Raw genomic sequence first — 15,933 nt, 5'->3', positions numbered from 1 at the left:
AAAATTTCTTGATATTTCATATTAATTCATATTAATTAGAGTGAGGGCCTGATAGGTCAAAAACACACCCAAAATATCTCAAATTCTTTTTCAGTTTCATACATTGAGTTTTTTTATCCAACTAACGTCATTAGCAAGAGAAAGTGAACAACTAATAGTTAAGACATGTTACAATAAAAAATTGGTGATAATTCAGTTCAGGATACTTTTGGTGTGTTTTTGACCTTCAACTCATATAATGAACATACCATATCAATATCAAAATTAGCGATGACAATATCCTCCATAATCTCTCCTTTCTCAATTTCATCACTTTTTTCATCATATTACAGTTATAGATATGGCATGAACCACTTCCTATTTTGGATTGCAAAATCGTGGAGTTATATGTTAGTAAAGACGCCAAACTTGGATTAAAGCAAAGACAAAATTATGACAAAGAATATTCTCGAGATTAAAGTTGCCACATTTCTTTTTTTGGTACGCATATATAAGTTGATCTGTTGTACTTTATTTCCTGCACTTTAAAGTTTTTTCCAAAAAAAAAAATAGTCTCGCTAACTTTCGTAGTAACAGAAATTTCACATTTTGTTGTTGCTGTTTTTTATGTTAGCTTCCCATACTTATGTAATATATTTTAATAATGACAAACTAATAATTTACAATTTCCATGACGTAAAAGATCTCTAAAGATGGAGGAATATATCACACAAAGTCAAGGAGCATCCATACAAATCTCGCACAAAGAAAGGAGTATCCATCCAAAGATGACGGGGCTGAACAAGGAACTACATCAATTAAAATATCTCACTGAACAAGGTAATCAATGATGATTGAACATCTTTCATCAAGGCTAAAGAAAAGGAGATAATGCCCTCTACATGGACATATCTGATAGGGACATGTATGACTATGAGAAAGGAAGGTTGCATCAAGTATGGACATACCATAGGGTGCAAACTCCTTCAATCATGGATCAATCTAAATCCTTGATTGAGAAGAAATTCCATGGGTTTCCTTATGAAGAAATGAAGTAGAAGAAACTGAAGAATGCAAAACACTAGACGTAAGATAGAAGAAGGCACACAACTTCACGAAGGATCTGAGTGTATCTCAATCTTAGTCGTGATAAGAACTTTGTACTCTTTGTTTACAATATTCACAAATGAAATATCTAGTCAACTTAGTATTTACATTTGAAGCTATGTCACAAGATCTGAATATCAAAATAAGCTTCAGAACTTAATTCTACAAATTTGTATTCTACACCAGTTTGACAAACTGAAAGAAAACTCTTGAAACCCGATGAGACTGGAAGTAGGCACCACATTGGTGTTCCTAACTATGATAAATTATTGTGTTGTTACTTTATCTAAGTATTTATTTATCTGCATCATTAATTATAATCTTTATTATTTTTTAGTATATTCATCTTCAGGAAAGTCTATTGTCTAACTTGACCAGTCGACTTAGGAAATTTTTAGTTCACCCCTACTTTTTTTTTATTTTCAATTGGTATCAGAACAGGTCTCATAAACAGTGTTGCTTAATTGCATGTGAGTAAAGATTAAGTGGACAATACCAAATTCAAGGAGCACTCCTACAATATGGTCACTCCTCCACAAGACCACCATACTTCAATGGACAACACTGCCTTTATTAAAAGAACAGATTCAAAATCTTTATCCAATCAAATGATTTCCAAACCTGGGTTGTCATTAATAAGGGACAAAAGCCAATTCCATGACTCAAAAAAAAAACAAAATGATAAGGACAAGGACAAGGAATCAAGTTGTACTGACGTACAGGACCTGGAAAATTTCAAAGTTACCAAAGAACAACAAAAGGAAATTTAAACTAATGAATAAGCTATAAGTTTACTCTTTTTTGTAGTGAGTGGAGAAGAATAAGACAAGATATCAACCTGTGAAACTGCAAAAGAGATGTGGCATAAATTAAAAGTAACCTATGAAGGGACAACAAAAGTCAAAAAGTGAAAAATTGTTGCTCTGGTTAATAAGTACGAGTTGTTCAAAATGGAAGAAAATAAAAACATGGGATCAATGTTTGACAGATTCAGAAAAATTGTATGTGAGCTGAAATCATTAAGGATAATCTATCAGTACAGCATGCAAATCCATAAGCTTGTCAAAATCCTCCCTAAAGTATGTTAAACCAGGGCTTCTCTTTTAGAAGATGGGGATCTCCATAACATGACGTATGATGAATTACGATGTAATCTCAGTGCCTATGAATGAAAATGTATCAACAGTTACAACAAGGAAGAAAGGAAGAAACCAATGGCCTTCAATGCCATAAAAATAGGAGAATAAGAATTCCTAGAAGAGGCCAATAGTGAAGGAATGGCTCTCATATATCGACGCAGATCATGAAATAAAGACTAAAAAAATATTTCACAAGGAATGATAATCATTGTTATTATTGTGAAAAGTCATGTCACATTAAACAAAATTGTCAAGAATTAATAAGAAGATCATCTAAAAAAATTAACAACTTTGGAGCTTGGAGTGATGAAGATGAAACTAAAGAAGAAATGAAAATAACTAACATGCACTTCATGGAAAAATGAGAATCAAGCGAGGTAATCCCCTACAATTGTCATAACTGTAATATTCTTGAATCAAATCTAGATATGATTACTGATGAGCTTTAAGAGTTTATTGATGAATACAATAAGCTTGCTCAAGAAAATAAAAAATAAGAATCTTAGTTAAAACTCAAACTATAAGAGGAATGGAGGAACTGTCAAATTAAACTTGAAGCATGTCAAATTAAAACTGACTTGCTTCAAGAAGAGCTTGATGATGTACAATGCAGTTAAAGAGCATTAGATGATCACCAAGTCACAATTCCATATGATAAAATTCTTTTAAAATAAACTCAAGCTCCTCGTCAAGATCATTTAGATCTGAAATAACCGCTTTCTCTTTTCAAGAACCAATCTTCTATACCTATGGAAAGAAAGGGCATAAATCACATAGTTGTAGACAAAATTCTAAAGGTGTATGGGCTTGGAGACCTAGAGAAAGTACCTCTAACCCTTAAGGAACAAAGACCACTTGGGTACCTAAATAAAATTAATTTTCTTATTTTGCAGGAACACATCCACAAAAGCTAAATAAAATGAATGTAGGTAAATGGTAGCGGGTATTCTTAACATATGACCAACAAGAAAGAAAACTTTTGCTCTCTAAAGAATATAGAAGGAGGATTAGTAAGATTTTATGACAACACCAAAGATAATGTCATTAGAATTGACTCAGTTAAGCTTAAGTCCTTATGTGAACTTATAGAAGTATATCTCATAGATGAACTCAAGCATAATCTGTTCAATATCAGTTGCTATGTTATATAGGTTTTGGAGTCTCCTTCAAAGCTAAAAGCTACTCCATCAAACATAAAAAAGAGATATTTCTCTTATCGGTGAATGTGTTGATAATATTTATGTTCTGAATAATCCAGATTTTACTACCCTAACCTATCTCACTATGCAGATCAATGACAACTGGTTGTGGAATAGAAAGTTTTGACAATGCCAGTCTACTTGTGATCGAGAAAATCTCCAGACTTATACTGGTGAAAAGTCTGCCAAACCTTAAGTTTGAAAAGGATCATATCTGTGATGCTTGTCAATTGGGTAAATAGACTCGAACATCATTCAAATTCACAGACATTGTCTCTACTACCAAACCTCATCAAACAATCTATATGGATCTATTTGGACCCACCAAGACCGCAAGTATTGGTGGAAAAAGTTATGTATTTGTTATTCTTGATGATTATTCTTGTTTTACATGGGTAATTTTTCATGCTCATAAACATGAAGATTTCACAAATTTTAAGATTTTGTGTAGAAAGTACAAAGAGAAGCATGGCATTTCATCATCTATGTTTGCAGCTATCATGAAGAAAAATTTGAAAAAAAGATTTTGAGGTATACTCTGCTCAGATTTGATTCTCTCAAAACTTTTCATCCCCTTGATCTCCTCAAAAAAATAGTGTGGTGGAGCAAAGTAATTGATCTCTTTAGGAAACTGCAAGAACTATGCTACTAGAACAGAATTTACCAAATTACTTATGGACAGAAGTAGTAAGCATAACATGTCATGTCATCAACAGATGTTTTATCATACCAATTCTAAAAAAGATTCCTTATGAGCTATAGAGAGGTAAAAAACCTAATATCAGCTATTTTTATCATTTTGGATGCAAGTGTTTCATTCACAATAATAGTAAAAATAACTTAGGAAGGTTCGATCCTCGAAGTGATGAATATATGTTTCTTGGGTACTCTCCCACTAGTCGTGCTTATAGAGATTATAATAAATAAACTTTTTGCATCGAAGAATTAATACAAATTGTATTTGATGAACCAATTACTCTCCTATGAGTTTGAGTTTTAATGAGGAACAGGTAAATAATGTACAGGAGTCAAAGTTGATTTAACTTCTGAGCTATCGACCAATAAGTTGACTATAGTCAATCCAGAGTCAACTCTCTCTGATGAAAAATCTAAAACCAATGCTCCCAGAGAATGATGACACAATTCAAGATTTCCAAATGAATTCATCATTGAAAATCTATATATTAAGATACAGACAAGCGCTTCATTAAGAAAATAAGCATTCGTTGCTCTTGTGCCTCAAATTGAACAAAAAAAGGTTGATGAGGAGCTTCAATATGGGTTTTGGGTTGTTGTTGTCTATTTCAATTTTATGGAATCTACCATTAATCATGGATTGAAACTTAATTAATGTCATGAACATGAATACAATCCAATTTTAAGCATATAAATCATGAATCAATAATCTTATAGTTTTAAAAAAAATGAATTCTTGGACTCTATGGGTGATAGGAACCCATAGATGGACACCTAACATACTTGAGAAGAAAAGTTCTTGAAGTTTCTTGGAGGAATTCCTGAGTTTGTTCTTGATTTCTAGAAGCTAGGGTTTTTCCTTTTGAGAGAGAATGTTTTAATCTTGAGAGAAAGTGAGGAAATAATGTTATAATTAGGTTAATTTGGGGTTAATCATGTGTTTAATACTGACTTATGTCATCGAAAAATACCCAATTACCCTTGGGAAAGATTTAAAAATTCATCACTGGATGCCTAATTTTGGGCCTCACCGCGATGCGGTGGCATCATGGTAATCCACTTGAATGTGGCTGACACTGTGTAAAAATGGACTAACGTGAAATGGACCCTTGGAGCGACATGGAACGATCACAAACACTCACTGGAATTTGATAATTATGAATTGGAGTATTGGTGCAGCGCGCCATTATCGCAGAGCTTCACTAGTAACTGACGACTGCCATTTAGTGATCTCTACGATGCGCTGATGTGCCAGGTGGCATATTATTTTACAAAATATGCTATAACATCTCATCCGGTTATCGAATTCGGGTGAATTCTATATTGTTGGAAAGTTGGCTGAATTTTCTACACAATGGTAAGCTCTAAACTAAAAATGTCAGAGTATTCTAAAAATTTTATATAGGAATACTTGTATACTAAGAGTTAAATTAAGATAGGGAAATATGGGGTATTACAATATCTCCCTCTTGGGAACATTCATCCTCAAATGAGACTGATTAAACTGAGAAGTACTGATAGACTGAGTTTACGCACTGAACATGCACAACTGAAGCATGAAATACATGACTGAAGCTACTGATAAGCTGAGTTTTTAGGTTTAACATGCATATATGATGCATGAGTACATGACTGAACTAATTCAAGAATGCATGACTAAATATGTAACGAAAATGGATACCAAGTTATAATTATAGCTAAACATGGAACTGAGTAAAGCTAAGAAAGACTATTACCTTAAGATTGATAAGAGTTTGCGGAGAAGAGGTGAGGATACTTGGTCTGCATATCTGTTTTTGCTTCCTAAGTAGCTCCCTCAATGGACTGATTCTGTCAAAGAACTTTAACTAAGGGAACTTCTTTGTTCCTTAGTCTGAGAATCTGATGATCGAGGATTTAGACTGGAACCTCTTCAAAAGAGAGATCGTCATGAATATCTATGCCCCCTAAAGGAATTATGACTACTAGGTCACCAACGTATTTGTTTACCAAGGAGACGTGAAACATTGGGTGTACTGAAGCTATATCTAAAGGAAACTTAAGCTCGTAAGATACCTTTCTAAAACGGCTGACAATTCTGTAAGGACCGACATATCCGGGACTGAGTTTTCCTTTCTTGTCGAACCTCTTCACCCCTTTCATAGGAGAGATTTTCAAGAACACAAAATCACTGATCTCAAACACGAGATATTTTTTCCTCATATCTACATACAATTTATGTCGGCTCTGGGCGGCCCTAATTTTTTCTCTGATCAGCTAAACCTTCTTTAAGGCATCAAACACTAAGTAAGGTCCTACAACGGTGGCCTCTCCTACCTTTATCCAACCAATTAGATAACTATATCTCCTACCATAAAGAGAGTCAAATGAAGCCATTTGAATACTGGAATAATAGTTGTTATTATATGCAAATTCAATCAAAGGTAAATGGTCATCCCAACTACCCTTAAAATCAATAATGCACGCTCTTAACATATATTCTAGAGTCTTAATGGTCCTTTTTCCTTGACCATCTGTCTGAGGGTGAAAAGTTGTACTGAGGTGAACTTAGGTACCAAGACCCTTTTGGAATGCTTTCCAGAAGTGAGAGGTAAACAGGGTACCTCTATATGATATAATGGATAGTGGGACTCCATGTAACCTGACCGACTCCCTGATATAGAGTTTGGCATAGTCCTCAGCTGAATAGGAAGTATGGACTGGTAAGAAATAAGCATATTTAGTCATCCTATCTATGATAACCCAAATCGAATCATGCTGATGATGAGTATGAGGTAAACCCATCACAAAGTCCATGTTCACTTCTTCCCATTTCTATGTGGGAATATTGAAATCCTGCATGGACCTACTAGGATTCTGGTAACCTGCTGACTTGTAGAGCACTTGCTACAAACTCTGCAATGTCTCTCTTCATCCCACTCCACCAATAAATCCCCCATAAATCATGGTACATCTTAGTGGACCCTAGATTAATAGAGTAACTTACACCATGCGCTTCTGCAAAAATTCGTTACCTCTAGTCATCTACACCTTGCATGCATAGCTAACATTGGTAATGCAACACACCATATCCCCCTTTTGAGAAAACCTCTACCTTTTGATCTTTGACTGATTCTTTTAACTTAACTAGACTGGGACCTTTGTTTTGCTTTTCCTTTACTTCAGAAACCAGAGATGATTTTGAGCTATTCAGTATCCACACACTACCTTCTACTATATTGACTAAGTAGAAACCTAGTCAGGAAAGCTGATGACCTTTCTGAACTAACTTCTTCTTTCCATCCTCTACATGAGTAACACTACCCATAGACAACCTACTAAGAACATCTGCCACTACATTGGCCTTGCCCTAATGATACAGAATACTTATGTTATAATCTGTTAATAACTCTATAACTTCTCTGATAGAAATTTAAATCTATCTAAAAGAACACATACTGCAAGCTTTTGTGATATGTGAACACATTAACATGCACCCCATACAAATATTGCCTCTAAATCTTTAAGCCAAACACCACAGATGCTAACTCAAGATCAGGGGTAGGGTAATTTTTCTCATGGGGCTTAAGTTGTCTAGAGATATAGGCTATGACCTTACCTTTCTGCATGAGGACACAACCCAAACCTACTCTAGATACATCACAGTACACAACAAACTCATCTGAACCATTTGGTAGAGTCAAAATTGGGGTTGTAGTGAGTCGAGTCTTCAACTCCTGAAAACACTTCTCACAAGAATCTGACCACTGAAATTTGACTTTCTTTTGAGTCAATCTGGATATGGGGGATGTGATAGATGAAAATCCTTCAACAAACCAATAGTAATAGCCAACTAAATCCAAGAAACTCCTAATATCTGATGGAGAAATAAGTCTACGCTAGTTTCTCATGGCTTTGGTATTTTAAGGATCAACTCTAATTCCATCACAAAAATTATATGACCAAGGAATGCTACTGACCTTAGCTAAAATTCACACTTACTGAATTTGGCAAACAACTAATGGGCTCTGAGAGTCTGAAGTACAATTTTGAGGTGATTTGCGTGATCATTCTCGCTACAGGAATAGAAAAAAATGTCATTAATGAATACTATAATGAACGTGTCCAAGTACTACTTGAACACGCAATTCATTAAGTCCATGAAGGCTGATGGGGGATTAGTGAGACCAAAGGACATGTCTAGAAACTTAAAAGTGACCATACCGGATTTGAAAAGCTATTTTGGAATGTCACATTCCCTGACTCTGAGTTGATGATAGCCGGATCTGAGGTCTATCTTAGAAAAGTAACTGGCACGCTGAAATTTTCAAACAAGTCATCAATTCTAAGAAGTGGGTATTTATTCTTGACTGTGACTTTGTTTAGCTGGCAGTAGTCTATACATATTCTAAGAGAACTATCTTTCTTACGCACAAATAAAATTGGTGCACCCCATAGGGAAACGTTGGGTCTGATGAACCCCTTATCTAAAAAGTCCTTTCATTGATCTTTCAACTCTTTAAGTTCGACTGGAGCCATTTTGTAGGGCGGAATAGATATAGGCTAAGTATCTTGAAGAAGGTCAATTATGAAGTCAATTTCCCTTTCTGGAGAAACTCTAGGAAGATTTTTGACAAATATATTCGGGAATTCATTTACTAGTAGAACTAACTTAAGACTAGGAGTCTCTGAACTAGAGTCTTTGACTCAGATGAGATAATAAACAAAAACCCTTGGATATCATTTTTCTCGCTCTAAGGTATGAAATCAACTGACCCTTAAGCGTTGTGGTACTACCCCTCCATTCAAGCACTGGTTCATTTGGAAACTGAAAATGAACAATTCTATTTCTATAATCAACTGAGGCATAGCATGAATGGAGCTAATCTATGCCAAAATAACATTAAAATCCATCATCCCTAACTCTACTAAGTCTGTTTAAGTGACTTTCTAAGACATCATAATCAAACAGTTCCTGTATACCCTCCGGGCTATAATAGAATGACCCACTGGGGTTGAGACCGAGAAAGGTTCTACTAAGATTTTTGGTTTAATTTTGAAATCGATTGTTTGTAAGGAGTTACGAAAGACAAAGAATCTCCTGGATCTAATAAGGCATAAACATATAAGTGAAAGATCTGTAACGTACCAGTGACCATATCAGGAGAACTTTCCTGATCTTTTCTGGACTGAATTGCATAAAGCCTGTTTGGGTATTTCCCACCGTGGCACTAAAAATTGCACCCTTCTTATTCGGGAAGCCAGACTGAGCTGAAGAACGGTTATACTAGCCTTGAGAAGCTGACTGAGGATAATTTTTAACTCTGTGTCCTGGCTGTCCATATCTGAAACATATATCACTGTCAGCTCTGCAGACACCCTTATGGTTTTTTCTATATTTCTGACAAAGAGGATTTGTTCGAGCACTTCTGACACTACCCTGAGATTTAGAGCCTGGATCCCTATCTTTGTTACCATTTGTGAACTTGGTGAATGTAGCACTGTCTAAGGACGAAGATGGAACTAAATATTTTAGATGGAACTAGGAATGGTTACCGTCTTCTGACTTAGGCTGAGTAAAATTAAAGCTACCTGTTCTAGCCCTCTTATTTTCCCCCTCTCTCTCTCCTTAGTATTAGTCTCTTTGATCTGCTGATCATGGACCATGAGCCTAGATATGTCCATCTCCTTAATCAACATCGCAGTTCTGCACTCCTTAACCATACTTTCTGATACACTGATACAAGCTTGCTCATTCTGGACCTATTTTCTGCTACTACATAGGGAGCATATCTGTATAACTGAGTAAACTTGAGGAAATACTCTTTCACACTCATGCTACCTTAGATGATATTGATGAACACTAACACCTTGGCTTCTCTCAACTCCAAATAAAAAATCTATCTAGAAAAGTAGTGGCAAACTCTTCCTACTCTATGGGCTCTGCATTTGTGCCCTTGTCTACCTTCCACTGCTTAAACCACATATGGTATACATCTTGTAGCTAATAAGTACCTAACTCTGCACTCTCACTGGAAGTCACTCCCATAATATCTGTGACTTTCTAAACCTGATCGAGGAACTTCTATAGATCTTTTTCTAACTTAGATCCTGAGAATAGGGGAGGATTTATTTGGGTGAAGTCCCAAATCCTTACTGCAATAGTATCGGCCACTGGGTTGGCCTGAACAGCAGCTGGCCATTCATTTTAAGCTGCTACAAAATTGGATAGAGTGGTAAACGCAGCTCTGAATTCTTCATGGAAGACATGCTCATCCAGGGGATATGCCTGAACGGGCTGAGGTGATTAATGGTTTCCTGTTCTTCTTCCATTTTTATTTTTAATAGGAATGTTCTAGAAATGGAAGGAAGAAAAGGATTAGACTAACAGTTTAACTTGAGCTCATGCTCACTCGCACGACATGAATACTGAAAGAAGGAAAGCTTTTCCTAAAAATGTCTCATAGCCTCTTGTCCATAAGTGTGGAGGACTACACACACATGCACAAGACTCTACTAGTCATGGCTTTCAAAATACCTAGGACTCTATTGAACCTGGGTTTTGATACATACTTTGTCATGCCCCGAGTCTGTACCCTGAACGTTGTACAGTGCTTATGATCCCGAAGGACCATAAGCTAACCAATGACTGGTACCTGCTATGAGCACTAGATATTACTAAAATTAATGTGGAAAATAGGCTGAAAGGCCACAAGATTCAAATTCAAATATACTAGTAAATCATAATATCTGATAAAACATCTGAAGTTTAAATACTGTCTGAACTAGTCTAGTCTGAAAAGCCTCTAACTGAATTATCTAAAAGTGAAGTTGATGGGACAAGCCCCCAACTAACTTCGACTATTAAAATACTGATAAATTAAAATACTAAAATAAAAGAATATCCTCAATAGATGAGGACTCACTATTGAATCTACTATTGCTATCTAAATCTATTTTTGCAAAACTAGGAACCTGAGCATTCGAACCTATTATATGAGACATCATAGCGCAAAAAAAGAGTATTCGTCAGTATGTGGAATGTACTGGTATGCTAAATGAGGTAAGGTTGAATGTAAGGGTTCATATGCATGAACAGTAACTGACTGAATGATATAGAGTAAGTGAATATGAGAGTACATGGATAACTGAAACTATTGTAAATACTGAATATGCAATACAGTGCATATACTTGTATACTATATCTGAGCTTTTACTAAAGCTGAGTACTGAATTTTGATAATAAATAACTGATAAATATGAGATTACTGATAACTGAGTGACTGTATCTGACTGTCCTGATTCTATAGAATTAAACTGAGACTGTGGGAAGTAATCATCTAACAGACATGCCCCTTCTCTAAATAGATTTGAGGTCCAACTTGTAACCCCTGCTAGAAGGGTGTTAGTACTGTGCCATGGGTAAATATAACTGAAGAGTCACCCTCATCTGGAAGGTACTCTAATAAGAATGGTGGTATCCTTAACTGGCAGGAAGAAACACCTCATCAATCCTCAACTAGCAGGTTAATGTCTCAACCAACACTGGTTGTATAGTTTTGGAATGCAAGAACTGCTTCTAAGGGTCACACCCTCTACTGGTAGGTGAGCCCCTATCCCTGGGTTCACTTGGTGCTGAATCCTACTCCCATCTAAAGGATACTAATTATTATAATGAATTGAACTGGACTGATACTGAGTTTTACTAAATTCTGTAACTGACTGAGTACTACTAATCGTGACCTTACTGAGACTATTCTGTAAGTACTATAGCTCTAGGTAATCAGCTAAATTTTTTGGGTATTAGATACCCCCAGGACTCGATAGCATGAGAAGTAAAACATAGCATGATCTTTAAAGCATAACAAGGTCCACTTGTTCATAATTCATTCATAGAGACATTTTATCAAACACTTGTAAGGCGTAAGATTGTACATATGCTAGCATATCATGATTTCACAATTTAATCCACATGGACATCCCATAAAACACATAGGAGCAAAACTTAATGCATATAATCTTGGACAACATGTAAACATTGTATCTACTACACCCAAACTTGCTAATTCAAGGATTATAACATGGAAATTACACAATTCAATATACATGTTATTTCAATTTCATGGAATCTATAATTAATCATGGATTGAAACTCCATTAATGTTATAAAGATTAATATAATCTAGTTTCTAGCATATAAATCATGAATCAATAATCTTGTAGTTTTTTAAATAATGGATTCTTGGACTCTATGGGTGAAAGAAACCCATAGATGAACACCTAACCTACCTAAGAAGAAAAGTTCTTGAAGTTTCTTGGAGGAATACCTGAGTTTGTTCTTGATTTCTTAAAGCTAGGGTTTATCCCTTTGATAGAGAATGTTTTAATCTTAAGAGGAAGTGAGGAAATAATGTTATAACTAGATCAATTTGGGGTTAATCACGTGTTTAAGACTGACTTGGATCATGGAAAAATACCCAATTACTCCTGGGAAAGATTTAAAAATACATCACTGGATGCCCGATTTTGGGCCTCACCATAATGCGGTGGCATCACAGTCAGCCACTGGAATGTGTCTAACACTGTGTAAAAATGGATGAACATGAAATAGACCCTTAGCGCGACATGACACCATCATGGTGCGTCACTAAAATTTGACAATTATGAACTAGAACTTTAGCGTGGTGCGCCATTATCACAGAGCTTCACTGAAAACTGACGAATGTCATTTGGCTGGTCTCCGCGATGCACTGATGTGCCAGGTGGCACACTATTTCACAAAATATGCTATAAATTCTCATTCGGTTATCGGATTCGGGTGAATTTTATATCGTTGGAAAGCTGGATGAATTTCCTACACAATGGTAAGCTCTAATTTGAAAATTTCAAAGTATTCTAAAAATTTTATATAGTAATACTCGTGTATACTGATAGTTAAATTAAGCTAAGAAAATACGGGGTATTACATGAGTGATGTAAACCCGACAATTCAAATAAAATCTTTTAATAAGAAACATATTAGTGGGTATGTATTTGAGAAACATAAGGAAATACGGGGTATTACAAAATGTGACATGCTAGTAAACAATTTGTGTGAGAGTTTTAACAGGTAACTATTTTAAATTTTCTATTTTGTCTTTTACTTTTATATGGTTTATCTCTTCTGACAAGTGTATACTTCTTTAGATATATTCTTACTGCCAGAGAAAAGCATATAATTACTATGTTGGAGTTGATTAAAAATTAGTTAATGAGAAGATTGTGCAAAAAAAGGCATGGATTGATCTATACCAAGAAAAAATATGCCCAAAAATTATCAAAAGAATGAACAAAATCAGAAATGAATGTGTTCGTTTTAGACCAAATTTTTCAGGAGGTCCAAAGGTTTTAGTTGAAGGCCCCGGAGGGTCATTCATTGTTGATTTAGTTGTCAGGGCCTGTACACATAGGAGATGGGATTTGACAGGTTTACCATGCACACATGGCTTAGCAAGTATTTTGGGGAACAATGAAAAGCTAGAGGATTTTATAGTGGACTATTACCATGTTGCAACCTTTAAGAAGGTATATTCGTACTTTATCAAACCCCCAACCCAAATTTTCATTGGCCAAAAGTTGTAACTGGTGGTATAGTAATTCCACCTCGGGTGGTTAAGAAAAAAAATGGAAAACCTTCTAAAACTAGAAAAAAGGAAGCTAAAGAGATGGAACAAAAAGAACAAACAAAAAAGAAAATTTGGGTAGCTACAAAGTTATCTAGAACAGGCAAAATTGTTTTGACTTGTTCGATTTGAAAAGTTGCTGGACATAATGCTAGGGGACTTTTAAGTTTGTCCAAAAAATGCTCAAATTCCATATCAAAATGAAGGAACCAGAACTTAACTCAAGAAGGATATGCCAATTTTCGAGAGCACTCAAATTTTTATCACCCTAAAATGGGGGGTGAATTCAGTATAAATGAAGATGAAGGGCTGAACTTTAATTTGAAAAATCAATCTACTGAGGTATGTTAATTTTTCTTGTGATTGATTTTAGTTAAATTTTAAGTGAATTTAATTGAATTTTCATCCTTCAGATGACTGTTGCATCTGTGGATTCTGTTGTTGAATTTGGAGCTGTTGTATCTGTTGAATTTGGAGTTGTTGTGTCTGCCGAAGCTAAAGCTCCTATATGTGCTGAAGTTTTTGAGTTACCTGTTGGTGTTTCTAAGAGAGGCAGACGTGTAAAGAAAAAGAAATCTAGGATCTCTAGGAACCAGAAAATTATGGAGGATTTTCGTGTTTTGTATTAAATTAACATATAGCTTAAAGGACATAGGATGTCTTTTTGTATTTTCCATGTATGTAATACATATGTTTTAACTATTGCTTTATTAAGGAGCATTGTTTTTGCTGGAGTTGCTTACTAGCAAACATTTTGACCGATGAATGTAATTTATGGAATGTTTTATTTTTATTTCAGACTTGTTATCTTGTTCTATTCTTTCTTCATTTTTATAAATTTTAGTTTAATTTTAAAAAAATATCAGTCAAATTTTTTTATATGAATCATAAGGTAACCTAATTTATTAAGAAATTGGTATTTTTTCGTTATATAATTCATAAGTATAATTGAATTGGGCACATATAAAATGGGTTAAAGATATGGTAATATATTATATTCTATTAAATTAAAATTAAGAACTAATTAAGGTTATTGCATCATTTTTCTGGTGGGATTATTACAAAATCCGGTTATAGTGACTTTTGTGATGGCCGAATCAAAGTTAAATGACTTTTGTGAAATGAATGAAACAATAATGACTTTTGTGTAATAGACACAAAGTTAAGTTACCATGAGTGAAATTTACTCCCAATTCTGCCTAACTTGTTCTTATCCATTTTGATTACTCTTCTCCCAATTTTCTTTGCCAATATGAGATGGAATGATTATCAGATGTGATAATTTTGTTGTGAGCTGATTCATTTTGACTTACTGCATGATGTTAAATAAGCAACACTGAAATTTTGTTCTTCTATTTTAAGGACTAACGTCAAGATTTCCTCAATCCCTTCGAGTGTTTTGGTACTATCTTCAGCTAAAAGGATGTCTTGGTTGAATTTTATGTTCCATAGTTTATATAGTTTCTCATCGCAAGTCATTCACTTTATTTTTGAATTGATCAGTGTTCTAATTAGCTGGTCCTGGTATAGAATCGAAGCTGTAATTTACTATCCACACACAAAAAAAAGGTGCAATTCAGCAGAGTAGAGTGTGGTATACGTCATATTTTATCCATTGCATTCCTAATTCGAGCTTTACTTCTTTGCAGGTGTGGTCATTGCATAAACCATGAGATAAAAAAGGAAAAGAAATAGTGTGTAACAGCTGCTCATTATTGTGTCCTGTTATTTTTCAGACTTGTGAAAAGGTTGCGGTATTGTCCAAGCTAGAGAATCAATATTTGGCTTAATGAGATACTGCAGACGCTATTTGTCTGGTGCAAGTTAGTTTCCTCTTTCTTGTGTTTTTGAATTGGTGATGTGTCGCAATACAAATCATGACCCTGGCCGTGATGGACATCCCAAATCAATGAAGGTCTGAGATGAATCCTTAGCATTATATCATAAGTATAGTTATATCTAAAGTTGCGAAAACAAGACCATATGAAAAGAGATTCAACATTTAAAACAAAGTAACATTAATCTCTTAAGAACCAAATCCAAATCATTACCCAACACCTGTCTACGAAACCTCTAACTTTAAGAATAACTCCTAAGTTGGATCTATTTTACCACACAAGTTATCCGCACCCCCTCTACAATTGGTATTAGAGCCTATACTGTTTAAAGTTA

This window comes from Capsicum annuum, chromosome 6 (assembly GCF_002878395.1).
Source record: "Capsicum annuum cultivar UCD-10X-F1 chromosome 6, UCD10Xv1.1, whole genome shotgun sequence".
Taxonomy (NCBI): Eukaryota; Viridiplantae; Streptophyta; class Magnoliopsida; order Solanales; family Solanaceae; genus Capsicum; species Capsicum annuum.
This window is presented reverse-complemented; position numbering follows the sequence as displayed.